This window comes from Sciurus carolinensis, chromosome 3 (assembly GCF_902686445.1).
Source record: "Sciurus carolinensis chromosome 3, mSciCar1.2, whole genome shotgun sequence".
Classification (NCBI taxonomy): Eukaryota; Metazoa; Chordata; class Mammalia; order Rodentia; family Sciuridae; genus Sciurus; species Sciurus carolinensis.
The window spans coordinates 123,862,663-123,873,619 of record NC_062215.1 but is presented as its reverse complement, the minus strand read 5'-3'; the positions used below and the strand labels follow the sequence as shown (position 1 = coordinate 123,873,619).

At 43.5% G+C, this 10,957-nt stretch overlaps 1 protein-coding gene across 3 annotated transcripts in view; it reads left to right on the top strand.

Moving 5' to 3' along the window:
* The first annotated feature begins 672 nt into the window (after positions 1 to 672).
* Positions 673 to 10,957, top strand: part of Wipf1 (WAS/WASL interacting protein family member 1) — a 117,737-nt gene continuing 107,452 nt past the window's right edge. For all 3 annotated transcript variants that reach the window (XM_047545299.1, XM_047545302.1, XM_047545301.1), the window contains exon 1: positions 673 to 906. The gene's annotated coding sequence lies outside the window, so the exon portion shown is untranslated. The remainder of the gene's footprint in view (positions 907 to 10,957) is intronic.

Sequence of the window (10,957 nt, the reverse complement as noted above, 5' to 3'; positions counted from 1 at the left end):
GTATCTATGTAGTCTCAGTGTGTGTTAACTTTTGAGGCCTGGAGTTGGCGAGAGTCTGTCTCCTAATGTAATAAGAGTCCGCTCTGGCAATGGAGCAGAGCTTCAGCTTTCTCCAGATGTTTGTCACAGTTCCTATTGCATTTGAGGATGTGGGTGGCTGATGATAAATCCATCCCCACTAGCAGCAAAACTACTCCCAGAATCCCAAACGATTGGTGGGAGAATTGGCATCTTTCCATAGGAAGAGCAGCGCGTTATCCCCAACAGTGGGGCGGGGAGGGAGATGCGTGCGGACCTTGGGCCTCCGTGGGTTCTACTCCATTTTCAAATCATTTTTAAAAATTCATTTGACTTTAAAGTGTGTCGAAGCGGGACCCCCTTTTTTGAGAGCGGAAGGGAGGGCGATGGGAAACGGCTTTTTCCTCCGGATGGAAGAGGGAGGGCTCCCAGCAGACTCGGGAAGTCTTTGGGGGAAAGGGCCCTTGGTTAGATACCCGCTCCAGGTCCCGCGCCTCTGCAAACGCCTGTCCTGGACCCCACCGCCTCATCTCCCTCTGCGAGTGTGACAGGAAAACACGAATCCTAGCTTCCTACCACCCCATTCCCGCCACACTCCTGCAGGGCGCGGAGCACAGACCAGGCGGGGAGGGCGCGGCACACCGAGGGAAGGGCGCAGGGCCGGCGGCGGCCTCGCGGCGCGTCCACATGTGGCGGGGCCGGGGCGGGGGGGCGCGGAGCCGAGGGGGAGGGTTTACATCTCGGCGAAGTTCCCGGATGGTCGCAGCCTCCCGGCGCTGAGCGCTTTTCCTGCCCGCCCGGCTCAGCCCTTCGGACCCTGGAAGAAGTTTTCCCCAAAAAATGCCCGGCGCGCCGCGGGGCCGTGGAGCCGCCCGGAGCTGCTGCGTGGTAAGGGACGCCTCACTGCCACCGCCCTGGGCGCGACCCGGGATCCGGGGCGTGCGGGGACACCGCGAGGGTCTAGGCTCGACGGCGGGGTTCGGACGCGGGGCTCTGCACCGGTGACGCGGGCGGGGCAGCCGGGGATGCCGAGGCCGCGTCCCCTGCAGGCGGTGGGCGCGGGCGGTGCCTCGGGAGGGGCGCTATCCCAGGCTCCGCGGCCCGCGCGTCCTGCCCACCGGGTCGATGGCCCGGGAGGAGGGGGCCGCGGACGGCGGGACTCCGGACGCAGGCGCTGCCGGGCTGGGCGCGCTGCTGGGCTTCGCGGACTCAGGGCCGCCCGGAGAGGCTCGGGACCCGCTCCCGCGGAAGCCTCCTGAGCAGGGTCTTTGCCTGGGGACTCATCTACATCCCCAGCTCCGCGGACAGGGACTTCAGGCATACCCCGCGCCACATCATGCTCTGGCAACTACTGTCCTTCCTCGTTGAAGGAAGCGTGTCCCTCCCGCAAAAGGAGCTTCCCCCCGGATGCTCCAGACAGCCGATCGATGATCGGCACACAGTCGCGCGCGACAGTGGGCTGTGTTGCCCCTAGAGGCACCGCCAGTCCAGGGCAGCGCTTTTCGCCTGGGGCCTCTTCCTCACTCTCCCGACAGCTTCACTTCAGTCTCGCTCCCCCTACCTTTTTCTGTTAACGTACTTTTCTTGTTAAAGAAAGAACTGTTAAAAGTTGCAAGTGTAAGGAAAACCAGAGGATTTAGGGGTGACCCAGATCCTCAACTGGAGACTAGACCTTGAACTCAGAGATTAATAAAGGGTGTGTCTGTATAAGGAACGCCTGGTTAGGTCTTCTGATCCTGCTTAATTCCCAGTGGACTGTTACCCTGTAGGCCACGGGCTCCAGGCTTTATTTGAGTTTTCTGGAAGCCTTTCAGATTGTCAGCAGTGAGTGAGTGGATTTAGTACCTTTTTCCGAAAATTGCTAGTCAGTTCTGTCCCCTGGGTCTTCACTGGACACCACCTGCTCTCCATTCCTCCTGCCTGGCATATATAGCCTTAGATCCCAGGAGGTGCGGTGCAGCTTCAGGGCCAGTTACTGATGGGGCCCTTAATGCCACTTTCCCGAAGCCATTTCAAAACAATACTGCAACTTCATTTTGGCTCATTGGTAGGTTTTGCCTCCACAAAAATGCCTGTTTCTATAAGGGATAAAATAAATCAAAGAAAATTTCTATTTCAGTTTGTAAATCACCTTTTGACTTTGTAAAGTGAGAAAACTCAGCATAGGCTATCAGCACTGTGCATCTTAATCCCTCTTACAATGCTAACAACACTGCACTTACATATCCTTGCTCTGGGTATTTCCCTGCCTGTCATCTCCACAAAGTTGAATTTCTCAGGAACCTGGAGGTATTACAGTCTACAAATCCCCAAGTACCATTGAGAGCCTATTACCTGTTGAATAGAAGCATACTGACTAGGCTTTACAGGTGTTCTGAAACAGCTGGGTAACATCATCTTCCTCCTTGAGGCCTCCCCAACCCCCACCACAACTTTTCTCCCTGAAAAGCACATAACAGTCTTGGGTTGTGTGATGTAGAGCAAAGAAATTGGGAAGCAAGGTAAGATGAAATTTGGAACATTTAGAGAGGATGAACTTATCCAGCTGGAGGGATTCATGCTTTCATTTGTTTGTTCAGTTCACAAATTGTTTTCTGTATGTTTAGCTGCCTTTTGGCCCCCTTAGGCATATCATGCAACTTGAACCTCACTTATCTCATACAAAAATGGGGCTGATAACCTTTTTTTCCTCTTGTTCCAGGACATAATGATCAAGTGGGACAGTGGGGTGTGAAACAGCAAAAAGTAGCTATCAGTAGGCATCACCAAGACACACTAACAATAATGAGCTGAAAGGGGATTGGTGGTGAAGAGAAGGTAGTGTTCCAGCACCCTTTAAATTTACTGTCTCAGGTGTTCAGGCCAGCCCTGAGCCTTCTTTTGTGGTTGGTATTTGGTACTAGGTCTGCATCACTGTCTTTGGTATTTCAAGGTACTCTAACTATGGTTGTAATTTTTGCAACATGTGGTTTCCACAACAGAACAGGGAAAATAAAACTAAACAAATGCATTTTTTATTTGCTGCTCTAACCCCTTCATTTCTAAGCATCTGGGATTCTACCTCCCAGAGCTGTGGTCTTCCTGAGGCCTGTCCTCCAGTGTGGCCTACTAGATTCCTAATGATTTCCAAACAGAGATCTCTCTGCTGCTGTTTCCCAGCAAACCACAATTATGCTGTGATTCTTGAAGCTTTGGTACGCACATTTATGCCTTGTGACTTGCTGGGACCCACAGATGTGAATGTGAATCAAGAAATAGTTGGGATCCAACCAGGTATTCGCTGAGCAGTGAGGGCCCCTGCTAGAGATCACAGCTATAGGGAAACTTAGCTCAGAAAAAGAGGAAGTTTGCCCCGGAATGCTTACCTACTAATACAGATAAGACTGGTTTCAAACAGCAGGAACGCAAAGCAGAGTGTGGCACATAAGGTGAAAAAAGATGCAGACCAAATTCAGGAAGTTTTAAGGAGAGCAAAATTCCTTCCAGCTGGAGGGTGTTAGTCTGTCATTAGTTTGTTCATTGAACAAATATTTATTGTTTGCTATGTGTCAGCCACAGGAAGATTAATAGGCACATTTACATTGTGTCCCACTGGTTCTGCTCCAAACGAGGGACACTGCAGGTTTCCCTTCCCCGTGGCAGGGGAAGACTTCCTCACTCAGCCTCATCTTATAGGCCAGCCCTAACATTTGTAGTTGTTCCTCACCCTGCAGGTATATGGTCTGCTTGGAATAATTAACTCTGCCTCTTCTATACTTTTGGATAACAAAAACTCTAGACTCAGCAAAGTCCCCCAGAATACCTGCAGTTAGTTAAGTATGGCTCTCTGCTTAACACATGTAAACCAGCATTGAAGTACGCTGGCCTTCTGCCATGAATGTGACCAGAAGTCTATAAAGGCTTGATTTTGTAAGTGTGGGATGAGGCCCAGGAATCTATTTTGAGAGCCCCTGGATGATGCTGAGGTGCTGCTGAGGGCAGAGTTTCCTAATGGTTATAGCATGGGCTATGAAGTCAGACTTCTCTTTTTTTCTCCAGTCCCACTATTCTCTCTCACAAGGTCTTTGTTTCTTTACCATTAACATGAGAATAACAACCTCTACTTCAAAGAATCATTATGAGGGTCAGATGTAGTTTGTATGTGGGTCACTTAGCAGATCATTTGTGATAGTGCTGCTTCTGGGTATTTGTGGGCTATTATTATTAGCACTAGTATTATCAGTGTCAATATGTAGAAGATATTGTTGGCGAAAAGAGCCTAATCATAGGAACTGCCTTTTTCAATTAATTAATATGTAATAATAATAATAACAATAATCCTTTAGCTGTCTGTAGTTTACAGAATGGTTCACGTCAGTCATTTCATGTGCAGCATTCTCTTAACCCTGAGAAGGAGAGATCTCAACAAGTATGGTATTACTGGGGGCCACCAGCAGGATCTGCTTACCCAGTAGAACCTACTCTGCTGAGGTTGGCAGGACAGATTAAGGACAGGAAAACAAAGACAATCTGTATCGATTTCCTGACCCTTTGGCACCAGGAAATAGAAGGTTAACATGTTGTGGCAGTCATCCATGGGGGGATGACCAGGGGTTAGAATCACTGCCCCAGGCCAGGCTGCATTGGTCACAGGTACAGTACCCAAGTCCATCAGGTGGGGGTCCACTGCTCCTTCTTGTGGCCAGGGGTCAGGGAACTTTGAGTGCTGTGAAGCATGCTCAGTATTACAGAGTCTGCTGAGTGGTCACAAAGACTTGTTCAAAGTCAAAAATAATAGACTTTGCTAACATTCAATGAAAGAAGAATGCAGCTGAAATAAATAGAAGATACACTTAAAATTTTTTGTTTAGTAGCTTTGATAACATGGAAGGCATTGTAAGAACATGTCACTATATAACATTTTGTATTGCTTACTCTGAATACATTTTTCTCTTCTAATAAGTCATATTTTCAGTATACTCAATTTCTTTTTACTTCTTTTAATCTCTCAATTTTATATAAGTGAATGAAATGTTTTAAAGCTTTCTATGATCTTGTCTAAGCTTTAAAAAATTTTCTCCATCCCTTCCTTCCTTTTCCCCCACTTTCTTCCTGTCTCCCTATTACTCTTCCTTTCTTCCTTTAAGATTACCACTTACTATGTCATGTAATTGAATCTCTTAATAATCATGCAACGCTGTGAGATTTCTGTTTGTACATGTGGAAGTTGAGGCTGGGAGAAGGTAGGTACCTTGCCCAAGGTTTCATGGCTAGTGAAAGAGTCTTCAAACCTGGGGCATCTGAGTCCCCACACTGCCCCTTCATCCCTTCATTCACCACCAGCTTCCCACGTCATGGGCTCCAGCTCAGCGGAGCTTTCCCATTCCCATCTGCATGCCTTTGCCTTATAGTTTCTTCCTGCTACACAGCCACTTCTCTGCATCCGTTGTTGAACCTTCAGATTGGTCAGTTACTTGTTGAGAAGCAAAAAACAGTAGACTTTGCTAGTACTCAGTGAAAGAACATAGCTAAAATAAAGGGGAGACACAATCACCTAAGATCTCATTAGTTTAGTGACTTTGGTAAACATGATTCACATTGTAAGAACATGCTGCTTAAGTGGAATCAGACTCCGTTCACTGATTCCTCCAACTCAGTCCATTTCTTTGCTGTTGGTGTGGGCCTTACCTGTTATTTGAAATTCACTCCATCTTTTGTAGCACTTTTTTAAAAAATTCATTTTTATACTACCTTGAAATAGGTTTTCAATGAATAAGTGTTCAGTTGTGATTTATTTCTGTTACTCTGGAATAGTTGAGGTGAGTGAATTTTTCCTGAAGGCAAAGTATATCATTGTTTTGCAGAAGAGCATTTGGTTTCTGAAGATGCGAGGATTCCAAATTCATCCTAAGAGTGGTCCTTCACCATCATTGATATGTATAATGTGATATTTTTATCCATATGCATAATTAACCTTAAATGCTCTTTATAGCTTCCAAGTTGAAAAAAAAAAACAATGATTCTACAAATAAAGGAATAAGATCTTGTGTTTTTGTAAGGAAGGGCAAAAATCATTACTGTAAAACCTAAGAAGTGGTACTTCCTGGTCTGCTACCCTTGTCTCTTTAACTTTCACATGAATGAGGATTGACTCTCCTATCCATGGATTTTGCACCCTTCGCTTTGGATGAGAAGAGGTGTACAATGTAAGAAAGAAGGTTGAGCAAGATTGAACAACACCAGCCTCCCCTACTGCCATAGGCTCCTTTCTCTTTGGGGGATAGCATTTCTTATTAGGGAAGGGGTGTCTGTAGCAGGAAAGAAATGGTGAATAAAATGGAAAATTCAGAGCCAAATAGTTTTTTCGGGCCAGTGGAGTCAATTGTAACTTAAAAGTTTATTTTTATGTATTTTATTTTCTTATATAGACAATACATGCTCTTTTGCAATATACATTCGCATGTGTTTACATATTTTTACTATATATATGTGTATATATGAGCATTACATATATATTATATATATATATATATATTATTTTTTTTTTTTTGTACTGGGAATTGAACCCAGGGGTGCTTAATCCCTGAGCCACATCCCCAGCCCTTTGAGTTTGTTTTTTCCTAAGATAGGGTCTCATTAAGTTGCTTAGGGCCTCACTAAGTTGCTGAGGCTAGCCTTGAATTGTGATCCTCCAGTCTCAGCCTCCCAAGTTGCTGGAATTACAGGTGTGCACCACCACTCCTGACTATTATATATGTTCTTTCATAAGCAAAACTTGATCACTTTATGATTGTTTTTTAGTTGTAGACAGACACAATAGCTTTATTTTATTTATTTATTTTTTATGTGGTGCCGAGGATCGAACCCAGTGCTTCACACATACTAGGCAAGTGCTCTACCACTAAACCACAACCCAGCCCCAAAACTTGATCACTTTAAATATGTGTACTGTATATAACTTATTTCATTTATAATAGCTACCCAAGTTTGGTTACATCTTTCCTATTCTTACTCCTCTGTTCTACCCCATTCTCACATATTTGAGATTGTGTTATATAGATGCTGTTTGCATTTTGCTTTCTGTACTTTTTAGTATTTCTTGAACATAGTATATCATCATCATATTATTATTATGGTGCTGGGAATTAAACCTTAGGCCTCCTGCATGCTAAACACACTCTACCACTGAGCTACACCCTCATCAAAAAGAGAAGGTTAATGGAAGGGGGATTATGATAATCTAAAGAGTGAAGTTCTGGCCCTGAAATTTTGTGAAATATTACTCAGGATAATGTTTGAGTAAGTCCCTACCATATTGTTTTTGAGAGCCACACAGCATTCTGCTGTAGGGGTGTATTTAACTGGCCCACTGTGGTTGTCCAGAGCCACTCATGAGACCGGACACTGATCGTTCAGTTACGATCAGCTCACCCATTAGCTCTTACTAATGATGCCCAGACAACCAGCCACTTACTAGTGGCAGAATAAATATCATCATTTATTAATTGGCACTATTACATAGAGCACATGGGCAATTGGTTCGATTTCTTGCTTTTCAACTGCTTGTGTGTCTGGTCCCCTCAACCCATTTCTGAAACCTCCCAGATATTTTTCTGTTGACATATGCAAGAGATCGAGTGTATTGACTGGAGCAGTTAGGCCTGGGAGGGACCAAGAGAGAAATCTGACCCTCTCTTGGAGTGATGCAATGGTAAGCTGTTGAATATGTTATTAAATAATGTTCAGGGAACCCTGAGACTCCTTGTCCCCAGCAGGATAGATTTCAAAAGCAGTGAACCTTCAGACTTTGAAGATCTTGAGAAAACTTGTACCCTAGCTATTTACTTTGTGAGAATGTAAACAGTGAGATCAGTGTCTTGATCACAATAGTCTTGTGTTATGGGGATGGATAGTTAAATAATAGAGACAGTCAGATCGGCCTCTAGATATGAGAGAATGAAAATGCCGGACTCTTAAACAGCCCGCATACTGTGAGCAGCTTGCACATGTGTGCAGCATTACGCATGCTGGGGTGGGACTTCCAGGAAGGACCATGGAGATGGGTTGAGAAAGAAGTGGGTAGACGGCGACAGAGCCCAGTTTCAGAAGACAGGCTGCCATCACTAGGGCAAGTGTTCAGAGGGTTCTAAAATTCCTAATTAGATTTTTGAGGGCCTAGAAAAAGCCAAAGCAGTTGAACACTTCAACTTTCTGAAAAGCTTTCTAAAAAGCATTAAGGCAGTTTACTTTAAGAAGGGCCTGTGAATGTTACAGCAAGGGTCCGATTGCCGTGCATGTTTAAGAAAGAACCAAGAATGTCAGTTTAAATAATCTTGGATTTTGTGAGTAAAACTTCACACTATTTTTTCCCTCTAGTTTTACCTTTTTCCCCCCCTTTTCTTAAACCTTACATTTTGAGGCAAATACAAAAATTACATTATTAAATTTGGAGCTTTGAGTAGTATTTTATAAGCTGTCAGGGATAGAACTTCACTCAGACATCATAATCCCTCTTCCTTTAATCTTGTCTTTTTGATGAGGAACTAGAAGAAGGAGAAAAACATTTCACCTGGTTAAAGAACTGTGAGGATAGTATTATGGTATTATTTTAACCATAAAATTCTCTTACACATCATTTCCACTTTGCTATGATAAAACACTTTGTGTCTTAGAGCTTGGAAGAAGTTGTTGTTAACCTTTGGGCCAGGTGCTCAATATTTTTAGTTTATAGTCTGCTTGCTCCTTTTTGCTAAAAATGTGACTCTACCACTTTAAAAAATATATATTGTGGTTTTTAATTTGTTCATATTTCAAAAGTATTGTGTGTGTGTCCTGAAAATAAGACAATAATGATAGAATTTATAGTATATTTTTAAACGGATAATTTTTCTATCTCCCTCAAATTCCTTTAGGGTAGTCAATATGATCAGTTCTACAACTTGCTCTTTGCTTATGTAACTACAAATACACACACACACACACACACACACACACACACAGAGCGTCTAGGGTTAAAAATGTGATTATACACATGAGGCTAGATTTTTTTTTTTTTTTGCTTTTGCTTTTCTGAGAACTGAACCAGCTCCTGGCACTTGCTACTGAAGCACTGTACCACTGAGCCACAAGCCAGCATTGGGCTACATTTTTTTTTAAAACATAGTAAAGCATCATAGACATTCTCTCCAGATGTAAAAACTCATTTATGTCATGGTTGTTTTAATATTCCTTAATTTATTTGAAATTCATATTATTTCAAGTTTTCTTCGACTACAGTAGTTCTCAGAACATACTTGTACGTGTATGTGTGTGTGAATATGTTAACATACAGAAGCTTTTATTTCTGTCTGTCAGGGTCCCCAAAGTGCTATTACTTCCCAAAATTGTAGTAATTCGAGTCTCACTAATAGTATTTGAAACTGTCTGTTTCCCCACATCCCTGCCAGTATACTTCATTTTAGAAGTATAAACTTTCTAATCTCTTTTTCCTGTTTTGTTTCAAATGATTTCTTTAGGGAGCACTTGTCACTATCTCTACCTATATTTTTAAAAATTCACTCATTTGAATTATTCATGTGCTGTCTTTTGCTTAATTTTGCTAATGTGCATATGATTTGTTTTCTAGAACTAGAACAGAAAAACTTGTGCCTAAGCTCACAGAGCTTAATTGTTCTGCATTGAAATGAAACAAAACCCTTGATTTCTATTTATAATAAAGTAAATATAGACCTTTCAGTCCCAATTTTCCCTTTCTAAAAGGACATTATTTAAGATGTTTCTTAGGAAATATAAATGTTTTAATGGGAAGAGCAGAAACTTACAAAATACAAAAATGGGAAATTTTAAAGGAGTTCTAAGCCTGCAGAGCTAATTGACTTTCCCTCTTGAATCCAAAAGTCTGAAAGACAAAGGTTCTTTGAGAGCATTAGTTTAAGTTCTGCCGAATTACATAAAGAGGAAAAAGTGAATCACAGCAGATAGGAATTTAAACCTGGACTGCTGTCGACAGCCCCTGCCCTTGTCGCTCCTGCTTATTTTTCTGGGAGGTGAGACTAGATTCCACTTCTCCTGTCGTTATAGTTGCTGAGTTCATTATAAAATTATTTGTACATAACTTCAGCAGTACGTTGGCTAATCAGAAACAGCTGTACAACTGGAGTCATTTATAGGAACAGAATAACTAAATCAATCAGCAAAATTTCTTGTGTTCAAGTAGATCAGGCCAACATTGTGTAGCCCAGAATAATAACAGTGCTTTGTAACTAACCTGACACAGATGGCAAAAAGATTCTGTTTGGGCAGCAGAAATTGAAACTGAGAATTAAGAACCCCTGTGAGTCCTTGATAGCTGCCACAATAGTGTTACTTTATTTTTAATGGTAGTGTTTAAGAGGCTAGGAAGATTCATAAAGGGACATCCTGCTTGAAAAAGGAACATATTCCCTAAGGGCCATGTTCCCTGAATGAGGCTGAATTGTCCAGCAGTGTCCCCTGAAAGAGAAGTCTGTACGTTCTGCCAAGCTGCCAGGACTGAAGTGAACCAAGGGCGGCGCACTGGGAAGCGCCAGGAGGAGGCGGGCAGTGATGCGCCTGGCTAGCGGGAGCTGCGCCAAACCTGGGAGGGAGAAGACACTGGATCCCAAGTGGGACCAAGGCTGAGGGCCTGAAATGGTGCAGTTGAAGAAATTCCTCAGATGAGATGTCCTTGCACAGAGCACCAAAGGCCCACAGAAGCCAAGCAAGTTCTCAGAATGTGGCCCTGTTCATATGGTGTCAAGCAGCCATAGTTAATGGAGACTCTGGTACTGTAGGACAGGAGGTCTAATGAAACAGCAAAATCTCCAGACCCCGAGATGCACATGTGATCTGGTCCCAAGGGACCCTGAACTCTCCACAACATAAAACCACAGGCCACTCTCAAGACCAGAAATGCCCCTACCTCCAGTAGCCAGAGTCCTAA